Source organism: Colias croceus, chromosome 12 (assembly GCF_905220415.1).
Source record: "Colias croceus chromosome 12, ilColCroc2.1".
Classification (NCBI taxonomy): domain Eukaryota; kingdom Metazoa; phylum Arthropoda; class Insecta; order Lepidoptera; family Pieridae; genus Colias; species Colias croceus.
In genome coordinates, this window is record NC_059548.1 from 3416008 (window position 1) to 3440870 (window position 24863).

Sequence of the window (24863 nt, forward strand, 5' to 3'; positions counted from 1 at the left end):
AAAGCGCAAACAATAATCACAATGTTGGATTTTAATTTTTAATAAAGATATTCGCGTTTTATTTTCCAAGAACCTTAAGATTCTATAAAAATATTATATCAATCGAACAAAAGGGTCGATAGATAGCAATTAGAACACAATCGAATGGCATCGAAAGGACGCAGAAAAGGAAAACTACAACAATGTGGGTCACATGCGTAGGTGGGTATAACGAAGTACTATAATTACAATTAATACAAAGACCCTTGGAGCGGGGGAAATCGATCTAATTTCACTTATCTACATACAAATCGGACTTCTGTCAGATGCGGCTGTGAGCATGTCCTTACTACAAAGACTCCGCTCCCCTTTTTGCGGACGATCTCTTTGATAATACGATTTTGAATTTACTGAAGCTGTGAAATGTTTAAATAAATTTTTGTATAGCATATTGGGGAAGAATATTTACGTTTCGCGGCGCGTTTGGTTAACAAATACACTTTTATAATGCTTTAAAGTTTTATGAATATTTGAAAGGGAATAATATGACATCACCTGAATAAAAAAAATACTTAAGCCGAAATTTCTATGGATCATTGACCAAATAATCTCTATTTTGTTCATTATATCTTCTATACATATTTAAACACCGACATTATTAGTTAATAAATATTATTCATTAATTTCCACGATATCAACGTTTCTACGAAGACAGAATTAAACCAAATTCCTCTTATTATTTATCACTCGAAAGCCTGAAATTTCTATAATTCTCGCGCCTATTTTCTACCACTTAAAAATTAATACACTCCCTTTATTCTGAGGTCGTTCTATTCACAGTTTTTGTGAGCCTTCTTGTGACACTTCATTTATAATTCTGCTTAATCCAAGTGGGTGAGTTTTTAGTGAATGAATGTGTAATGCGAAGATTAATGATGGCTGCGCCTTCTGAAAATCTTGAGAAGTTATTTTCGAAGATTGTATTACCATATCTATTATATTTTTCAAATGCTTTAAGCTTCGTATAATAACTGTCTGCCTGCAAGATTGTGTTTACAAGACTGGAATAAATGTTATCTTATAATAACTGCATTACCGTATCTGCTGTATGGAAGTATTCTATTTTAGATTCGTAGTTTGTTTGTGATGAAAACGATTATTGAAACAATTAATATTTATTTGTTTCAAACCAATTCTCATATTGATTTCTCTTATAGATAAGTGACTAATCAAAAACTCAAATTGATCAGCCAAATTGAATTTTGCTCGCTAAATAATATTACCCTCTTACGGAATCTTTTCACGTAATATCTTGTATTGATTGAATGTAAATTAAAGATGGACTGAAAGACAAACAGTAAAACCAACCGATCCACGCCACCCATTCAAGTATGTCCCAACGCGAAAGTAAATTTAATTGTCGTAGTTCAGATTGAAAAAGTTATGATGGTCGCATAATTCAACAAACCGCAGTACTCCACAGGGCAATTATTAGATATGTTTGTTGTGTGCAATTTGGTTAATGTTGCTTTCGCTCGTTTCGGCTCGATATTATACGATCCTTCCGTTTTAAACGTACGTGAAAATTATTTCTTACCGTTTTATTGCGTTGGGGTCGTAAAACTCTTCTGCTTAACTGAATTTTTCCCGATTTACGGCATGAGCAAGGTAGATTTAATGAAAAAGTTTTATGGTACGCCCCAGTTGAAAGGTTTATTCTAAACTATTTTGGGTTCCTGTGACCTTGTGTGTAGATAATATTAAAGGAACATAATAATTTATTTATTTATTTATTTATTTATTTATTTAATAAAAATATCACTTGCCGTTACAGGTCATTCCCAATGCGACAAAGATACAATTTTATTACCAAATAAACTTAACTAACTTAAAAAAACTAAATACTTAGATATTATTATACATACATAAATTAATAAAGAAATAGATTCTAAAAATTACAAATCAACTGTAACACCACCCATAACCATAATAAGTGACAGTGATAATTTATGGGCATCGTTATAATATTATGTTCCCAACAATATTACAAAATACAAACTGTTACTTTAAGTTTATCTAATTGTTATTAATTTATAATTAACTAGCTGCGCCCTGCGGTTTTACTCGTGTTGCTCCGCCCCTGTTGATCTTAGAGTGATGATATATAGCCTTCCTCGATAAATGGCTATCTAACACCGAAATAATTTTTCAAATTGGACCAGTAGTTCCTGAGATTATCGCGTTCAAACGATCAAACAAGCAAACTCTTCAGATTTATAATATTAGTACAGATTAATTAGAATGACTTTACATCCTCTGGACTTATTTCCCCTTAAATGGCAAATTCAATAAAACAAATCAATACTAAAGAACTAATGCACTACAATCAAAAGTTTCCAAGCCACCAACGTGCCACAGTCAAAATTAACTCGTTTAACTTGCCAAGCCATCTGTATGTAAAATCAGCTGCAACCTAATGAGCCCAAAATAACAGTGCATGCGGTCCTGCTATTTGCATAGCGTTTCCAATTTCGCCCTTTTTCTTTTTGGAGTCACGTGAAATAAGTTGAAAATGCGCAGCTGCGTGTTAACTTTCTTTTTGTATTTTAATGACTGCGAAAATGAAGTCCTGCTCCCAATTTTATATTCAGTTTTACGCAGATGCTGGGGATTAACGAAACTGCAGTTATTGTGACGGTTCCCGCTATATTGGGCTGTTTTGGTGAAATTTGCGCATTTAGTACTGTTTTAATTAAATACTTGGGTATTTTAATTACTTGTAAGAAATGTTTGTTTTTAAATTTATATATTTAGTTCTTTCGCATGTGGTGTTAGCCTATAAGTAGTTATTACATTTATGTAAGTTATTTTGTAATCTTTTTTCTGTATGTTTGCATTGATGTAAATAACTGTTGGCTGACCTTAAAAATAAATAAATAAATGATGTTTGAATATAATTTTCAATAGAATATCTTTCTTTGGCAAACTCTATGTAACTCGTTTTCAAAGCATAGTGTTAAACATAGTAATGAATTTCAAATTAGTCTGATTAATATTTAAACCTTATAGAATCCTTAATGCTTTACTTTTTTAGCAAGGGCTTATTTATATACTACCTCCACTAATCCTATTCAATTTGCAATCATAATTATAAAAAATATAAATGAACATCAATTAAATAATTAACAATGAACATGATATTGTTAAAGAGAACTGTTTCGAATGCATCGAGAACATTCATTTACGTCTAAACAAACAATATATATTTTGTATCCACATCCAAAATCAATAAGGATTATTTGCGGAAAACGGGAAGTATACCTTAAGCTTAGTATCGACGTTGCAGAGTATAAACGTACAAAAATGTCCAGTTACTTTGAAAGAAGATACGTAAGCTGTGCCGTTTGCAAGCTTTCCCATTGATTTGGTTTCAAACTGCTGCGATTTTAAACCAAATGAAGGGATTAGGGAAGCCTCGTTTTCCTATTAAAGCCAAATATGTTATAGACACCGTCGAATGTATTAAAGGAAATAGAGATAAGCTCTTCATTCTCCTAATTTTATTCAGCTTTACCGAATTTCGCGTTTTTGCCCGACGATTACTAGCTGTGATTAAACCAAATGGAAATAAATTAATCTCGTTCCATTAATGCTAGTTTCTTTTATTCACCATTCAGAAAATTCGAGTTCAAAACTTCAAAGCTTCGCTTGTTAAATAATAGTTCAAATAAATACGAAAGCTATTTAATCCTCTTAAGTAGGTGCTCGTCTTAAGTATTTTTCTACAACGGGGGTCGTAAATAAGCAAATCATTAAATGAACAGACGTTCTTTGTAAATCAATAGCGGGTTGGAAGCGCTTTGAATTAAAACTTGCCGCTTATATAAATTACATATAACTTTGAAATGAGACAAACTATTTGAATTTTCCGACTCTGCAAAGTTGCAGAATAATACAAATTGAAAATTTTATGAAGCAATGCCAAAGTGTTCGTGGAGGTGAAGCACCTCTATAATTTGATTTTATTGTCATTCAAATTGATCATAGAAACTATAATGAGACTGAAAATACCTTTTTGTTCGAGTGCTGACTGTAGAGAATAAATAAAATCGTATGTATTAAAATTGGATGAACCAATCATACCAACTTTGCATTATTTATGAAATTCATTATTGGATGTATTTTTACGTTCTTGCAAAACCAATATTTTCTACAATTTTATAAAGAACTGACTTTATTCCGTAAGTGGTAATGATATATTCTGCCATAAATTTTATTGTAAGCGATCTTCATTATTATTTTCTTAGAATGCTGTAACAGTAAATCATCCAATCACTGATCATTAATTCAAAGCCCACCGTGATTAGTAACATTAAAGTTTAATCCCTACTGTCTAGAATATTCGTCCGAATCCGCCGTATACGTTGTTAAATATATCAGTATTAGTCGCTTGTTTGCCCCTAATCAGGTGTATCGCTTACTAATGATCGGATCGGCACTAATCTAGTTTTGTCAGTTCGAGGGACGGAGTACTTTTTCTTCTTAATCCCAGCATTAGCGCGTCTGCTTAAATCCTCGCAAAGTGCTCCTGTGATAAGTATGTATTGAAAAATAGACGGGATTTCTCTTTGTTGAACGTTTCTCACAATGTTGGGACAATGGCCGTGTAAACATGGCGCTTAATGTGTTTTTAATATTGAAATCATTATTGTGGTTATCCATAACAAAGATAGATCTTAAATGTGATGCATTTTTTATCTATCTTTATAAGTAATATTCCTTCTTCTTCTTCTTTGTTTATGACCCCACCCAATAAAGGGACTTCGCCAATGTCCAGTGTAAGTGGGAGAGTCAGAAATTATGAATATTAATTATAAAGTTATTAGAATTAAAATATGTGTTGACATCAATTTAAACAATATGATATTAATATGAAAGATCTATTTACTTTTAATAGCCATGATTCCAGTACAATATTTGAACCAAACAATCCTGAGAAGCAACCAAGTACGGAGAATATTTTCTTACTAATACTTTATCATTTTTATCCGAAAGTTGATATAAGTTTATGAAGTTCTCAAGCAATATTGAGATACCATTTAATGCTACATGCTTATTTTTTCGATCTAACCCTCTGAATTTCTTGAAAAAATAGAAAACTAGACCGGAGTACTAGAATACATATTTTATTGTTATGTACAAAGATTAGATGAATCGGAAATTAGTATTTTGTGTTTTAAAAAAAACGTAATTCTATTCAACAGAAGAGTATAGAATCATAGTACCTATGTTCAGGGTTATTGTAAGACATGGAATGATGATAAAAAAATGTAATGTGATGGAGATGGTTTATACTTTATTCCTCTAAACTACACTTAAAAAGGTAAACATATTAATCTTGAAGCTTCCAATCTTCTAGTTCCAATCAGGTTTCGATCGTACGGTCAGCATCTAAACATAAGTTGTAATAGTTTATAGATATTGGACCACATTTCTGTCATTATCGTAAAAGGAGCGTCAGCAAAGAAAACTATTCCCTCTTTCCGATTACTTTCATAATGCTTAAGTGGATCGGATACTTGCGTAGAGGAAATTGAATCATTTATTGAAACGGCACAATAGCGTTCTATTAGATAGATTTTAGATAGACATATTGAGGTTTGTTTGCTTCGAGCTCGACTTAACCCTTCGCTCTCGTAATGGTTCTTATTTCTATTGCAACCAATAATATTGAGGATACATCGTAATTTGTGTTCCTTTGTATTCTTCGTACTTCGCCACATTGTGCAGAGAAAATAGGTAGTTCTTTTATAAAATAAAATACTGACGCTTCTTAAAAATTGGTTATGGTACTTAATTGAAATTTCGTCAAGTGTTTAACAATTTTATAGAGGAATGTCCCGATACAATATTGAATACGTGACGTGTTCACCTGTAAGCAAATTGTATCTCTTTTTACTATAGGACCAGAACATACCTACCTACATTGATTAAAGGCTAATAGCAATACGAGCATCTCATTTTCCCACGTATCTACGATTTACTCCTAGCTTTGAGCCCACAAGCTAATCAATCCCGATGCTTCTATTCACAGCTTCATACGCACCATTTCTTTAAACGCATAGTAAGATGAATGTAATCCGGCAAATTTTGAACAACGCACGGTCATAATAACCTGCCCAGGTTTCAGTGTTATCTCCAAATATGCCTGATAAAATCCGTATGCAGCCTGACATTCAAAGCCTACCGAAGCCCGCTTTGTCTCCATGCCTATCCTGCAAATGGATTAAACGTCAAAGTTTCATATATTTAAACCGAACGCAGCACGTCTGTTAAATGTTACATACTAGCTTTTATCCCTTATGCTGTGGAAATTTACATTTTACTCATAACTCTCCATAACATTTAAAAAATATTATTATTTCCCTACCTTGGTGATGCTCATAAATTCAACTTAAAATTGAACTTAAGACCTCAAAATTTCTTTTGCAAAAGGACAACAAGATTTCAATCGTATAATTGTACGAATCAATTACCTTATTATAACAATATACACACATTAACACTAACATTCACAAAATAAATAAAAGAATATCGGAGCCAGACGCCGCGCAAACGCTCGAGCAATATTATCAACTTTATAACGCCAGCAGCTCCAGCGCATTCATGCCTCGCTTCCAAACACAATCGGACATCGATCTGGTTTCCGAACGATGATATTTCAAATGTCAGTTTCATTAGATAACATTCCCTTTATATAAGATATATTGAAACGATTGTAAGTAAACACACGTAAAAAATCCTATTCGCTTTATTCGTGACTAGGATATCAATTTCGATAAGGATACGAATAGTCCTAAGAGAATCCTCTGAAATACGATACAAAAAAATTGCTTTTATATTATTAGATTAGATTGCTCATCGATTGTCGGTAAATTGTATAAACGCCATCGTATTATACACAATGTTGATATGAAAATGTTTTCTTTTAAGAGACTGAAAATTCTTACATAAAAGTGAAAAACAAAATTGCATTTCGTAACTTGCGTGTCATCGTAATAAGGAAATGTAAAGAAAAATTTAAATTTTCCTTAGTAACCGTATTTTAATTAAAACTTTATTCTATACAGGGGGAAATGATTAATGATTAACATTTCCAAAGGTAATAAAAATTATCTCTACTTTGCAAATTTGAATATTGCATTCAAATTTGCAAAGTAGAGTCAGCTCAAAAAACTAGCCACCAATGCAACTGTATACATTATAAATAGTACACACCTATAAAAACAAAACACTACACTATTACCTACCACTCTAAGCTTCCACTACAGTTATTACTTTAAATATCTTCCTTGCTTACATCGCCTCACCCATAACCAGAGCCAGACCAGACAATGCTACTCACGTAAAAAAAACACCAATACTCAAACAATATTTCGAACAAAATCATATCCTATTATCTTTATGGGTCGGCGAGTACGAAAGGAAACGCGCTATCATTGTTTACGGAAAGTCATTCAATCAGATGGCACAAAGGGAGCATAGCGTCCAGGTCGCTAGCTCTCGTTAATCTTAATCTACCCATTGTGCAGGTCACGATTGGCTCACAACGCTCCCGTATCGCAGATCTTAGTGTTTGCCGATATGAGATGCTTTTTTGAGCCGGTTAATGAATATTAGAGTTTGGTGTAAAACTAATTGGATCTTAGCTGAATCCTGTCAGTTTATTTTAACGCGTCTCTAGTCAGTTTTCTTTGTCTGATTTAAAGTCATTAATATAATAATAGTAATTACTTTTAAATGTGTCATAAAAGATACAGTTTATAAATTCAATTTAGAGAGAACAAGATCGTTCGCTTATAATAATAGGACTAGATAGACTTAATATGCTTTTACTAAAGTCTGCGTTACAGTAACCTAATTTAACAACAGAACATAATATACATAATATACTTTGAAATTTAGGTTAGCAAGGATAATATTATATAATATGTACTATGAAAAATAACATCTTAAGATATATTTTCCCTTTATGATGTTTTAAATCATATTTGTTCAAATGTCTGATATAATACAATAAATACTTAGAGAATAAATACGAGCAATGTATTAACTAAACGCCATAACGATATTTATAAGAACTTCCGATCTTTGAGATTTCTAGTGTCAATAAAAATCAACTTTTTCACTTTCATCGTCTCTACAGGAGACATCAAACTTGATACGAACATTCTTATACATATAAGCAATTAAACGTTTATTGAATACCGTCTAGCTATTTCAATTAAGGTTACAAAGTGTACCTGAAATTTCACTCAGAGCGCTAAGGTAGTCCTAATGTCAAGTTTGAAAGAAGCATCATTAAAGTGGCTCTTGTGGCAACCTCATTATTCCAACGCACGGGCTCTTTGTATAGCGAAATAAGGTTCTTTAGAAGACCTTATCTTTACGATTACTACGATCTAATGGTACACAGAATTCCAAAAATCTTTTCACTTTGTAAGGAATATGGTACCTTTTTCGCGCAATGCTGTTTGTGTTTAATTTTGATTATAGCCTTCTAGGTTTCATCTACAGAATAGCTTATATGCTTATATTAAGAGGTGAAATTTGTTCAATTTTATGGAATTCATTAATTGAATTAACTAAACACGGTGTGAAATTCATAGGAGGTAAATTATTGAACAATGAACTTTAATAAAACAGAACAATTCATTATAATACAACTTAACATACCTACCCAAACCAGTTTCAACCAGATTGTAATTACCAAATGCGAAGTGCGCCTCGCAGATTTCTTGACTATTCAACATTTTAAAGAAACAAAGCTACAATACAAGCATGTCAAGAATCCCAGCACAATGCAACGTACAGATACGCGGACCGCAGACTCCGTCTACAGAATTATGATGAAGTAAAACAATGAGCGCGTCGCTCAAACACAAGTTAGTAAATTATTTGAGCAAATCACTTCCAGTACCTACGCTCTTCGCTTTCATGCCCTGGTACTTCTATTAGTATTGACAAAATACAAAGTTCCTATTGTCATAAGCGTGAAATTGAAATTGGATATTTAGAGATATAAAAATTCATTTCTGAAAAATATGAATAAATAGAGTATTAAAAAGTTATGATTATTTTACCTCAAATTATGCTCGCCCACGCTTCGTTACGTAAAATTCCTGTTCATTTTATTGTTTTCCATAATAAGATATTTATATTTGCAGTTCTCATTTTTAAAATGGTTTTGTATTTTTGTGAAATCCTTTTAAATTTGCTTTAAGATTTTAATGTAAAAAAAATACTCTTTTATCTTGCAACAACGTAGGTTTTAAAACTTTATTAGTAGCTTGGAAACTGAATACTGTATCAAACTGCTCTTTTCATATGTCTTACAATATAACTTTTACTGTTCACGTTCTTTAAACAGTATCTTGAAAAGTTGATTGAAAAGTTTCTCAGAGGCTGGGCTTAAACGATCGAGGGTCCGCTCCATCTTGTACTGACAAGAGAAATTTGTATATTCTAACAAGAAATTAAAAAGTAAATGTATTAGTAGTTTTTTTTGTATAAAGTTGTTTCTTTCAATGTCTAAATTTCATTCGTGAATGTGGTGTTTACCTATCTAAAATTTTACACTTAGCTTTAAGTTTAATTTTATGTATATTTGTCAATTTGTGTAACAATTTCTGGTAAACCTTAATAAATAAATAAATAAATTAAAAAAAAATTAAATACGACAAACAAAACTTTTAGTATTGTAAATGTGGTATGTAATAATTTCATTAAATAGATAAATGAAAAAAACGTGAAATAATTGATTTAATACAATTTTTCTATGGATCCACGACTGAATAAAAAATGAGCATTGTAAAAAGAAAGGTAAAATCAACACAACTTCATACACATATATTTTGTTAACAATATTGATAAGCATTTCATATGACTGATAAGACAAAATAAACTAGAGTTCTACCAGATTGAAACAACAATGCAAAATGTAATTAAATTATTTTTCAAACCCACTTTATCTTGTTAACCCTACGTCGCGTATCTAAAAGTAAATAATAATAATAAATAAAATTTTATTGACATAAAAAAATAGGTAGAGCAAGTGACGAGTGAGATTGCGTGGTCTACAAGGGTATACCATTTTTATTATGAGATGAAAAAAAAAATACATAAAACACCTAATTTAATCAGTATTTTGCAAACAAAATAAGCATATAATTTCAAAATAGTGAGAACATATAAACTAAAATTACAATATAATATTTGTAAAAAATAAATGAAACAGTCACAACAAAAAACATACGTAGTTGGTCACTCGGCATACGTACGTAGACCGCGAAATTGGCGGAGCTTCTGTTGCACAAACACGCGCACCCGACTCTCCACACTGCACTGAGTGCATGCGGCAATTATTCAACATAGAGTACACGATGGATGATATAACTGGAGCTATTAGATTTTTAGAAATTTTCAATTTCGTTTCACTGGATTACACGTGTAGACCACGCGACTAATGTAGGGTTAATTGTAAACAAAGTAACGAAGCTGTAACAGCTAGCTTAGATACAAAAGGCAGATAGCGGTAAGAAGTTGATTAAACTGTGTTACGAAATAGGATTCTTGAAGAAAACTCCTGAACTTAATATAGTACTGGCTAAAAACGTCCTCCGCTCAGAACAAAGTAGTTACACGATATTAAAAGTTAGATTAAGGAGTGCAGGGTAGTTGGTAATCTAAAATGTGGCCAGAACAGAGATAAACTTTTTGTGAAGCTATTTTTCGTATGTACGCACGGTATCTGTACTTATAATATTTTCATCCAATGACTGAAATTCTTGTTGTACCTGTAGTGAAAAAAAATCTATTTTTTTTAAATTAATGAAAGTTTTTGTTTCACGATTTGTTGATTATGTCCTTGATTATGTCACTGATAACCTATTTAATATTTTTTGATATGAATTTTCATAGATTATGTATGTTTTAACTGACAGTTACGCTATTCAGAGCTAATCTTAAGATTTAAATCCTCGATCAAATACAAATTAAAGTAAACTCCATTGTGTTATTACTAGCGCTATCTTATGTATAAAGTAATATAAATAATATGTAAACAACAATATTATATAATCTTATAAAGGAAAACAAAAAGTAAACGTAAAATACAGCGGATTAAAAGTAAACACAACATCGGAGCGAACTCCAATTGTGCTTCAGTTCGTAACTGATACAAAGTTTATCTTCAACTAATACAGACAAAATATTCAAACCTCAATATCAGGAATCTCAACGTTTTCCTCTTTCCACTTCATCGAACACCGGAAAATTATCTTACTATTGTACAAAGGGCCCTCCCAGTGAATATTGTTTTACATAAACGTATGTGCTTCTGAGTAAACAAGGAAGCAGACGTTATACATGCACTTACTAAAAAAGGGAACCCACATCAAAAAGACCAGACGTCACAACGTCACTCAACTGTCTAAGCTAACAAATAAGGAGTGAAGAGAACTCAGAATGGATGTGTCAAAAGAATACGGTACACATTACACGGTGGGCTGGTTTAAAAAGAAATATGGGCATTACAAAATTCCAGCCTATTATTATTCTATGGAAAGGAAATTGATAAAGATTGACTACAGCCCTCAAATTGGAGAGCGTGAAAGATCCGCCTTCACTTTTGCAATCTCATCAGAAAATCTTACAAGAAATACAAAACAAATACAATTTCTTTACTCGTAATTACTTGTAAACTTCAAGATTGTTGAGGGTTTTCAAACCAATTCACAATGTACTGGAATACCTACACCATTTTGTGCTGATATTTTGAGTGTAAAATTGAAAATACGTACAGTTTCGTTTTATCGCATATCAGTTCAATATTTACAACAGTCAATGCAAGTTGCATTGCGTCAAACTACTCCAACAAATAAACGTACCGCGATATTCTATTAAAATCCACCAATTATAAGTAAATAAAATTGAAAAACAATAATCATTGCAACCTCACCATTCCACTCATTATTTTCTCTCACTCAATTTCATGAGCAGCAAACAATAAAAGAACCGCGGAAACCAAGCGAGTGACAAAACAGTCACCCGAAAATTTGTTGCAACAATGCGAAATCCGCTTTATCCAAACGTCGGGCAGGTGTGACAAGCGACGAGTTTATTTCGCGAAAAAATAAGCTCCATGTATTCGGGTTCTCTGGCCATGCCTGTTTTGAATTAGCTTTCAACTGTTATGGTGATAGCACGGCCCGATGCCGTCATAGGGTAAGCGGTTGCAGCGATAACGTCACAAATACCAGTTATCTTATCCACTACAAAAAGACTTGTGCATTTCGAGGAATAATTTCAAATAGGAGGAAATGGGAAATCCAAAATTTACCTCTGAATCAAAGCATACGTATGTACTTAATGCGTGTCACCACGGCTACAGAGGTAGGCTGAAAAAAAAAATGCGGCGGGTCCACGAAGAGCGAGAAGCGTCGAGACCCGTTATGAGGAATTGCAGAAACCTGATGACTTAGTTCATCAATACGCCGAACTATGATCCGTTCTTATTGAAACCATAAATAAAATCCTACAGAACCATTCAAACTTTCCCAATACGCGCTTAGTCGAATTTGTTTGTGAATCGTTTCTCTATGGACGCGAAAAAATATAATGGTGCGTTATAAATTCCAAAGGCACATATTTCTCGGAGGCGAGCGTACATTTCTAATTTTAACGCCCAGGACCAAATTTATGCTCCGTACATGTGTTACCGTATAGAGAAGTGTCGTTATATTCGGTGTTGCAGAGAAACACAAGCATTTGTTTTTGTATTTACTTACCACGTTATAATTCTACGATAGTGCTCTCATATTTTAGTGCTTTTTAATGAATTCTGGGTATAACATGATAACAATCTTTATAGGCAAAGAAACTAAACTAACGCTGGTTCACATTCGGCTACATTTTCGAACAAGGTCTTTCGAAATCTCTACATTTACTTGAGCAAAAAAATACAGAAATAAGATAAACTATACATTACATTTATAACTTACTTGGGTATCATCTCAACTCTTCTAGTCTCTTCATTCCTAACTTTTCACTTTATAAATCGTAATAATTATATTCATTCAGGAGGGAAACGTATTATTTTACGTTTCCCTCCTGAAGTTCTTTTGATAACCTTTATATCAAAAGCACCCTTATCTACAGGCTTAGAGCATTGTTGGTTTAATGTTCTGCCTACAGGATGCAATATCCGTCACAAGCACACAACTGCTTATCTTTCATTAAAAACCTAGAAAACCTAGAACATTCTAGATAGTTCGAGAACACACTAGTGAGTAAAACCCGGAACACACAGTTTACAAAGCCGTAGCAGTTGCGACAGCAGAAATATTATCCAACGACTCTACCGCTGTGAAAGGTGTAGCCTATTAACATTTGGAACGCTCTCCGGATTTATAGCGTAAACGCCACGCTATAGCCACAATAGCAAACGAGCTAATAAATTATGCGGCAGTAAAATTGGTTGGGAAATCCACACTACCCGTAAAAATCGGTATCGGCAGGTACCTCTATCGGGTTTGGATGCAATTGTGAGTTGCAATAAAACGTATAAAACATGGATATATTTTAAGCTATTGCATAGCTTCTATCGCAGGCCTTGAGCGCGGGGACCGAATCGAGAAATTCCGTAACGATAAAACCTCACGCTACCCACTCCAACGGGCGGAGATGTGGCCTGAAGGCATAGCATTCAATAGATTTACCGCGGCAGTCCCCGAGCCACACGTCGTTTTTTATATATTCAAGGAGAACTATAAAACTTAAACATATTTAAGACGCATTAAAAATCTATCCAATCCAATTATAATATACGTATTTACACCACTCGAAGTATGTATTTTTTATTACATCTGTGAACAAAACTAGCTATTATTGCTTTAAACTAGAGCGAATATACGTCAACATAATAATGCATCCTTATCACACAATGTAAAACTCAAATGTAACAAATTGACACATCAACACATACACTTAAAATAATTGGATACCATTGTTAGAGCAAACAGCTAAACCAAAACAAAACACCAAATTATTTCCTCGTACAAATGAAAACGTAATTAAAACTTCATCATTATTCCTCGTAGCATATGTTGTCGTCACAAAGATAATAAATTTATTTGCCAAGTGTAAAGCCTTTGTGCTCGGATATAATGCATTCCATCAAGTGGCGTGAAATTCATTTACATAAATACCTCCCTGCAGTGGGATCTTAGTTTCATAACGATGGATTTTCATGTTATGTAATCGTATGCGTATTCGTATTGTACTTGTGAATTTTAAAACTTTCCAGTGCATTTAGTTAGTTTTGTAATTAGGCTTTAAAAATCTGAGTATTACTATTACTTTATCTATATTTAAGTAGTGATCTGACTCTATAACGCCTATTTTTTCTTATATAAGGAGGACTTTACATAATTATGTATCCCTTTGAAACCCCGATTTCTATGCAAAAAATATTATTATTAACGCCAGGTCAACATTAATTGTATCTGATTAAAAAAATAGCGAAAGTGCTCTTATCTACTTATACAATATACGTGCTATAAAGTATGCTTTTATCGTTCTAAAGGTCCGACAAAGCATCTGAAACATTGAAATCATGCAAATGTTTCACTACATGTTGAGTTTTCTATAGTTCTGTGGTAATTCCTAAGAATTAAAAAATTCTTGTGTCGAATATCATTGGGTAATCGAATATTAACTCTATTCACCGACAAATCCACAGAACCAACAAATTTTTGCACCCAACCAATAACGAGGCAACCATAATCACACTACCAACCATACCTAACTAAAATCATAAGCCTCCTTGGCTTTACATCGAGTTAAATACCCCTACCAATTAATGTCAGGCTGCGCCACGCATCAGTGAAATGCTCGTGACTTCACAAGCCATGATTTGGCGCACAAAACAGTACTTGTCACAAGCTACCAACGTTCCATGGGAAATATGGAACTACTCATAAATCTTTCTAAGTTCAGCGAAATCCGTTTTGCTGATTAGGCAAATAAAAACGTTACAATGCGCGCAGTAATGAACTGCATCCTGATTTCACATGTCTCAGTTGAAACTACGCTTGCATGAAAACTTAACTTGGTATGACGTTGTTAATTATGCTCGTTTTAAAAAGGGTTTTAACGAATCATATCCGACTAGTATGTTATGTGCTCACTTTATGAGCAATATTTTGAGAAATCATTAACTTTTACACATATGTTCAAACCCTATATCATATTATATTAAAATACTTGCAAATTAATTTAACATTTCAGGTAAATAAGAGTCTTGTCACAATTACCGAACACGTTCATGAAGCTACATCTAACTTGTAAGGAGAATTCATTATAGAGTTTAATTTATTAAAATTGAGGAAACTCAAAAGATTATATACAAGGTATTGTTAACAAAACTCCCAACTCCCAGCATTTGATGCCTCAAGGACAGAATAAATTTGTCATTCGCAACGGCCTTTGTTTTGTTAAAGCAACATTTCGATTCAATTAATGGTGCTGATATTTTACTGTCGACTATCGTTTCATGATTAATCCTTTCACTTTGCGCTAACGGTACGCTTTATCAGCCCTGATTAAAGGTAACTGATTTATAAATAATTTTCTTTACGTCCATCATGGCATTCGGGGTTAAATAGAGACGGAAATCAAAGCTTTGCTGCTCATTTATGTCAATTTTGATTTAGTAACTCTGACCTTAAATTGTTAGTTTTGGAGTATAATTGTTTTATTAATTGCGATACTCATGTTACTTGTAGATCGCTTTTATTTGCTTTTGATATATATAAAGATAACTGGGTGCACAAGTTAATTTTAAAGACTAAGTACGTAAATCTTTTTTTCGCATTATGATTTATGACTGTTGATTTCCCTTGCCTTGAAAGCCGTACAAATGTTATCAAACACAACAAAATCAAAGGAAACTACGTTCGCACAGATTCAGCAGCAATATATCTTATTTTCACGAGTCAGGCGTGTCTTGTCCACATCCGCCAACAAAATCAACTTGTATAGCAAAGTATCAGGATACATAAAATGAACTTGTGAATCGATGGCCGAATTGGCGAGAGTCCAGACCCCGCTTACCAATACAGAGTATTACAAAAATCTGTTGTAGCACCATTTGGCAATCCCCTCGGTGCAGGGGATCACGTACCAACTTTATTTAAAAGATTTTTGTATAAACGTTCGAGCGATTTGGCTATTAATTTAACGGTCGGAACGCTTAGCTTTGAATATCAGACGTGAAAGAATGGCTGCGCTGCAAGTTTTAAGGGAGCGAAATAAAATCCAGCAGTGATTTCGAATCCTTTAATTTAAACGTGATATGCAAGGAATAACACTTGCCTCTAGTTGGACGAAAGCCAGCCATTTTATTTTTGAGATATTGGAAATGGTAAAATGACGTGAGATCTCTTAATTGCTGTTGAATCATTTGTGTTTTTGGGTCTTATAGCGAAGCACCTATTTTTATTTCGAAAAAAAACGTATTTTAAGCACTGATACATAATAATAAGGTATAAACACGAGCTTTTAGTTAATTATAATTTTATACTGAACATTCGAATGCGTCAGATCTTGTTATCTTTAAAAAAATCACTCAATATTTATTTTTCTCAACTTTTTTCCTACACGTTTTAGAAAACTAAAATATGAAAGTATCAATTTCACACACGTGGTACTATCTTATTTTGAAAACTTCTCAAAATTTCCGTTTGCAAGCAATTATTCCTAACGAATATCAAACATGTGTGCTTATAATTTATTCATACATATTTAAAATATAACACCATTGACCTGAAAACTGGTAGCAGTATTAAATTTATGCTCGATTCAACGCATCTTAAGAGGAAACTTGCGGTGTATCGGAGAGAAATATTAATAAAGATTTATGATATTCTTTTAAGAATTCAATTCATTATGTACTTTGGAAAAATCTGCTTTAAATCGATTACAATTTTAAAATGAATTACTTTATAGAGAAAAACTATAGAAACGACTGTACTGGATTGAGATACATATATGTACTTTTTAGCTGGAATATTCTATATAATGTTTTTATTGCCAAACTATGTGGGTGAACTAAAGCCTGATCATATTATGTTTGTATCCTGATCATATTATTATGTTTGTATATTGTACAACCTTTCAATTGCATAGAGCTTAATCTTAGCGCTTAAATAATTGACGTTACGCCGCACATTTAAGGTACCTCTATCACGTGCTGCCATCGCACTTATTGAGTTTAGACAAAATGGCCTCGTCAAAGTTTCTGTTCACGGGTGCAGTAACGAATCGGAAGGGGATTAGCGAAACTTGAGCGCGGAATGCAAATAATGCCGGCTAAACGAGAGACGTGCCTTTGACTGGCCTGCCCGTGAACTGCGAACCTTTATATTGTTCCAACGTTTGGCTAGCGGTACCTATATGTAATTTATTTTCGATTTTTTATTTTGACACAACATACAATATGAACTTCTTAAGTTATAGGATATGTTTAATGTTTATTTATGCAGATACACAAATTTTCTCTAATAATGTTACACCTGAACTTTACTTGTGGTACCTACTCTATTTTGCTAATCTGATCTCGTGAATCGTGAATTACAAAAGAGCAACGTACCTACGAACTAAACTACTTCTTTACAGTTTATGTGAACATGAATAGAACTCGTGAAAACACTAATTAGATTCATTCTTCTTTTGTAATAATAATAAAGGCATAAGTAAAAGTATGTATAAATAATAAAGTCTTTAAACACCAACGATCTGATCACTACACGATATCGTATCGTCGCGTCGTCGCACTATAATCATACAAGACACTTGTGTAGAACACTGCAAATAAAAGTCGCTATTCGGTTACTTGCGAGTCACTTACGCGTTTTTACGATGTCGTAATACCCTCCGATGTCGTGCCCCACTTGGCCCAGTAATCATTAAAGGGCCTAGTATTGAATAGAAACCGTGGAACAATCTAGAAAGAACAAATAATGTATTAAACAGAATCTTCAAATTATACGTGGAACGTGTATTCAGTAATGGTAACAACATACTCACAATAATTTTTATCTAATTGATATTAAAACGGACTGGTCACCTCACCTATACATAGAATAATTAATGAAAATACATCTATCATATAAATTAATAAAAAATAACCTAAACATAAACAATAACAAACAAAAAAATACACTTCATTTAATACGATAATTAAATTATTTGTATAACTAACTCCAATGCAAAATATTTCATTAAAGAAAATATAAATACTTAACAAAACCGCAGCACTGAAAATGCGACGACCATTGTGATCAAATGAGATAAAAAATAACAATGCATTTCCCGAGCGCATCTATAGCAAATTGAATTAAAAATGCTGTGTGTAAATTAAATTAATGAATTACCAGTCCTGCTTCGCTAACAGTAATCTATTTTTACGTTGCAGCTCACGTAAATCATGAAATACCATGAGAAAAATGTATGTGAATTCTTTATTTGTGATTAATTACTCGTAGTTATACAAGACGCAAGCAAAAATTCAATAACACTGTTTATTCGTATAATTTGTAATTATTTGTCAACAATAATGAGAGAATAATGAGTCCAAAAATATATTTTCGCAGTTAAAGAGCGTTTTATATTTTCCGCATTTTTCACATGCATAATATCCGACCATTTCGCCCGAGATTACGGATTTAAAAGACTTTGGGGAAGCCTCGAAATCTCACTCATTACCATATTTTGTTACTTTCTTACATTTTTACTACGTTACATTAAAATTTTGCGATATTTGATAGAGATGGAGTATATTAATTAAAAGCTTTTATTTTCGTGCCGGTTCTTTTTTATTTACATTATGCATGTCTTATACAAAATATATTAATTTAGTATATAAAATTTAATAATTTAATGTTTTTTGATTTTATTTTGTATTATATATGTTTCTTGTACAGATTGTGTGCTTATCGGAGATTTAACAATCATTCCCACCTGCTTGTCCAACAGTATTATACTCTCGTGTCGCCCCGTGTGGGCATGAGACAAATGCATTTCACACCTGTTTCTGTGATCGATTTTCTTAACAGACGAATTCAAGACAGAGACTTTCTTATTAGTTTCTACTGAGGGTTAGATATACCTATGCAGAGGGTGTATGACATTTTTGCAAAGGTATTGGATAATAAGGAATAAAGTAAAGTTGTTATATGGAATAAAGTTTAGAATCATCGTATCGTTAAATAATAACAGTAAGTAATACCTTTCTCATAGCAGTGTTGAGTAAAGACAACACGAAGGAATTTTCTTGATTACTTATCACCTACTAGCTTTCCACCCGTGGCTTCGCCCGCGCAGTCAAAGAAAAACCCGCACTGTTCCCGTTCCCGTGGGATTTCCGGAATAAAATCTCTCCTATATCCCGGGTTAAAAGTAGCCTATGTCCTTTCTCGGGTATAAAAATATCTCCATGCCAAATTTCATGCAAATTAGTTTAGTTTTTAAGGCGTTATTGAGTAACAGACAGACAGACAGAGTTACTTTCGCATTTATAATAGTAGTATGGATTAAGCCATTCAAATTTAATCAGTCATTTCTTTCAACGCAAACTTACGCAAGCTTTACGCGTCTACGATAATCTTGCCTATATAACAAAGTTGCTACTATCGATTAACATACCAAAAATATTAACTATGCAAATCACCTCGCCTTGCTACGTCTTAACAAGATTAGATTACGTATTTCGCGTTATCACTGCATGCATTCTGAAAGCGAGTGAGAGCATGTCTCATAGATTAGGCAGGCTTTCACCACAGCGCATTGTTACCTGCAGTGGGCGAACAACTACCATCATTCACACTATAGTGGAGCTGTCTCTTACTTTGCGAATTTACATTATAGTGCACTTGTACTGTGACGTCACGTTGTCAGAAGGTTCTGGAATAAAAATGTTGGTGTTTTAAATAAGATTAGATAATCACAAAACGAACCTTATTTAAAACTGTAATTGAATTTAAATTATTTTTTATTTGATCGATATAGATGGGACCTGAAGGAAAACTGTAATTGAATTTAAAGTTTGTAATAAGTGACTCAATGGCTTAATAAACACATATCTATCTCACTAAATAAGTAGCATTTATTGAAGAAATTAAATACCCGGCGTATCCTATTGATCTTCTTAATTTTAATAGGGTTTTGTCACCTAAAATCATTGACAGGCTTAGTTAAAGCCTCGTAATAGAATTATAGCGAAAACTCGGTTTCAATATATGATAATAATAAAAACATTTAATGGATCCCACATATACATTCACGATAAACATATTGCAAAATTAATAACAGTCGTTGAGAAAATGAAAGAATATTCTAAACAAAAACGTCCGTATTTTTTTCAATTACTTTAAAAACAATATAGCATATTCCATATTTCAATGATATAAATGCTTATATAAATGATACACGATGATACGTGTCGTGGTAATTTTTTTTACCATTAACGAGAAACAAAAGATGATTAATGCTTGTTTTTCCGTCACCGCCAAACCCGGGCAAAGCCCCTGTTACAAAATAGAGACGTTTTGGGATAAATTAATTAAACGGCGCAATGTATTGTGAATATTAATATTTTTTTTTTATTTATATTAATAAGATTATTATAAAATAACAAAAACATTTGTCACATATACATAATGGTTATACATCTATACTCGTGTTTTTAATCAATTTATACATATTATAATAAATCTGTAGAAGGGTCAATTCTGTACATTGAAAATATTGAAAAAATAAATAGCAGGGGGTGTTACTGGATCGATACCAAACCCAAATATGTGATTAAAAAAATTTTTGTCTGTCTGTCTGTCTGTCTGTATGTTCAGGCATCACACACATCAAACTTGGTATAATTATACTTTATTATCCTGGGCATACAATAGGATACTTTTTATCCCGAAAAATATGTAGAAAAAAAATAAATCTTAACTTTCCTTAATTTTTCCGCGCGGACGGAGTCGCGGGCGGAAGCTAGTTTCTGAATAAATTAAATTTTCCCCGATTGAATAATATGTCCGAATAAGCGAATGAATACACAACACAATCCGTACTAATATTATAAATGCGAAAGTAACTCTGTCTGTCTGTCTGTTACTCTGTCTGTTACTCAATCACGCTTAAACTACTGAACCAATTTGCATGAAATTTGGTATGGAGATATTTTTATACCCGAGAAAGGACATAGGCTACCTTTTATTGCGAAATATCCGGACCGGACGGACCTCTAGTCAGAAATAAAAAAGACGGGTTGCACTCCGGGAGTGCCGGCAGAAGTGAAAGCTTGAATAATAACGTTGAGCATGTTTGATATCCATCCGTCTTACGCTTTTTCGATGGTCACGTGTCCTGACGCGAGTTTAAGATTTTATACCCAACGCCGCTTAATAAGTTTTCACTTCAAAAATCGATATTAGGCTTGAAAGAAATTCATCAAAAAATAATCGAATTATTTTCATACTTGACGTACCTTGATTCCGTCTGAAAGGGCAAAGCTGAACCCACTCGTTATACCGAATACCAATCACTCATTCTAAATGCGTGCCTTTAAGCTTATATTAAAATTAATTAAACCATTCAAAACGTTTCCCATGAACCCAACGTATTTCTTAGTAAAGAAATATTCCAAGTCACTTTGATTCAATCGCAGCTCTTAAATACTCTATTTATTGCTCATTTACAAAGAAAAATCTCATTACATCTGAAAAATAACTCAAACCTTCTTCAAAGAACTTGTAATCATAGAATATTTCTTATTAATTAAGAGTTTAAATCGTTTCTGAAACAAAATTGACATAAACGGATGTAATATCTAATATATAAAAATCAATGCCACTTTTCGTTGTAATTCCATAACTCGAGAACGGCTGAACCGATTTCGATAATTCTTTTTTTATTATATTCCTTGAAGTACGAGGATGGTTCTTATGTAGAGAAAACGTTAATATGTACCACGGGCGAAGCCGGGGCGGACCGCTAGTTCAACTATAAAAATTATTTTGTTTATTCTTAATTTTAACTGTTTGTTCTTAGTGTTTGTTATTAAGGAAATACACGTTTACGCTTAAAAGTACGAAAGTAAATTTGACACTATCGAGATTATTAATATTTAACTGCTTCTGTTACTATAATATCTAATACTTCAATAAAATGTTGGTTCAATACATAAGAATTCATTATGTTTGATACCGTCTTAGAACTGAGAAGTATATAGAGCTATAATCATTGGATTTTTTTTAATTGTTCTTTCTGAACTAATGTATTGTTATAATATAAAAGCTAAATACTGATATATAATGCTATTATATTATCAGCTGTAATACAAAATATTTTAAATCTATCTCCGCAATATTTACTAGTTATCCACTCTGAAGTATTAATTACATAATATACTTATCATAGTTTGACCGGGCTCACCCTAAGGCTGGTTGCAGAGCTTGACCGACCATCAGTGCGTACTTCAGTCGCGCTTGTCATATGTATGGAAATTCATAAAACCGTTCATAGCTAGACCGACCATACGCACGCGTATTGTCATGCGCATTAGTGTCATAGTCATACAATTGTTGATGCGTATCGTCAGGACCGACGGTACCAGTCGTCCCAACTATTTAACAAAATAGTAAATTAAACTTAGCTGAACTACCGCGATGTCGATTAGTTCGTTCTTGTAAATAGTCTGAATTTGTAGCATTTATTAGGGCTGCCACTACTTGAATAGTTTATAATTATTAATGTAATAATAGTTTTGATAAAAGGTAAGATATATTACTCAATAAATGTTATTTCTGTAATAAACCAGTATTTAATAAATTTTAACATAACATAACATAATTACATAACGTTACATTTAAGTATACCTAAATACGTATTAGAAAGACCTTTAAAAATAAATAAAACCTCGTATTTCAATGAACATCCTAGTTACATAAGTGTAATCGTATAACATCTTATAAAACATAAAGTATGTTATCATATATCATATCAAACAAATTATCCCCTAAATTGTGCAAAAGTTGTTGATAAAACCGCATGGTTTTACCAACATCTAAACTGGATTACCATAAATTGCCAAGCATCTACTTCGACTCTCCAAACTAAGTCAAATATATAAGATAAAGGCTAAACTACTTACATACCGTCAATGGAGGCACGCCACGTGTATCAGTATGCACATCACGAGTATAGGAAATATTCAATGCAGCTGCACCTTCGTACCGAACTCGTTTCGCTAGTTTACCTAAAATATTACAAATTTTCAACTAACATAAACTTTAGATAGGGTTGCTGCTGATTATTAAAGGATGGGATATAAGGGGTGGTTACAGAACAGTGTGGATAATTATATTTTGTACTAGCCGTTGTCAGCGACGTCATAATTACCATTCAAATTCAATAATAATATAAGCAGGAATAAAAAAAAAGTTTTAGATTTATATAAATTAGTTAGTTAATCAATTAAAAGCTCTAAAGTTAATAAAATAAAATATTTATTGATAAAATGCGGGTTATGATTAGAACCAGCTACGAGCTACGCTAGCGCTACGCGTAGCTTTGCTACGATTTCGTTTCCTCTATCCGCATCTGGTTTTTATCTAATAACAGACTATTTATAATTATTTCATAAACGTGGAAATACTTTGCTTTTCAAGAGGAATAATAGACCATTTTTTGAAAAAAATTCTGCAATATGTCATATTGTTACAGCAGCCTTACCGGTCTATTGACATCGTCCTTACAAACTTTTGAACTTGTTATTCGCACTTCCAAAAAATTATATTTCTATATTTTGCGTACACAAAAGAAATTGGGATTCAAACTTTGAACCCAAGTTAGCTCATACTTCTCGTAGGGAAGTTAGCTGAGTATATTTTACTTGTGAAAATGTTGAATTTCATAAAGAAAATTCTTAGTGTGTGAAATGTTACAATTTGGATAATATTATTTGTTGTAATTGAACGATTCCAATGTATGAAAAAGTCATGTTTGTAATAATCACTGATCAGTAAACACGGAAAATCACTGCATCAGGAATTATTGTATCTTCTGAAAAATAACCTAAGCACATGTAACTATAGGGACCAATGTTAAAAAATATTTATCCACTCATATTTAATCCTGCTATAAAAATATCAATACACAGCTACAGCTATAACAGAAGTCAATATTATATACTATAATAAACTTATACAGTCCCTTTACAAGCTATAATTTTAACGAGAACGTTCCGTCGGATCGTAACTCAAAAACTCACAAAAGTATACAAAATTACACAGAGTATAAACTACACTAAAACCACAACTTTTACTACCTTAGCCTGTACTACATTACTCTGTATGCTGTTAATAATCTTCAACTGTCTTAGAAATAAAATCTCGCCAGCAATATAAATGCTGTTAAAATAATAAACATTCTCATTCGCCTGTTAAGAATAGTATTTCTTACGTTGGGATTTATTGTTGTAAAGAATATTTAATGTTTGTTATGATACTTACTATTATAACAGTTAACACATATTTATTTTATATTTTAAAGCCCTAATTGATGCCCTAAGCTTTTGATACTCTATTCAATTCTCAAAATATATTAGATTTTATAATTAATTACCTAATACACAAGTATATATTACATTATTTAACGTTTAAAATATTATCATCATTTCAATTTTTAAACTCCATTCAAAACACAATATCAGTACATTCCTATTATTATTTTTTTACTTAAAAATAAAACCAGAATGCAATATG

General features: G+C 32.5%; 1 protein-coding gene across 1 annotated transcript in view; it reads right to left on the minus strand.

Moving 5' to 3' along the window:
- Positions 1-17976, minus strand: part of LOC123696019 — a 123318-nt gene extending 105342 nt beyond the window's left edge. The window contains exon 1 of the mRNA XM_045642002.1: positions 17948-17976. The gene's annotated coding sequence lies outside the window, so the exon portion shown is untranslated. The remainder of the gene's footprint in view (positions 1-17947) is intronic.
- Between the last annotated feature and the right edge of the window lie 6887 nt (positions 17977-24863).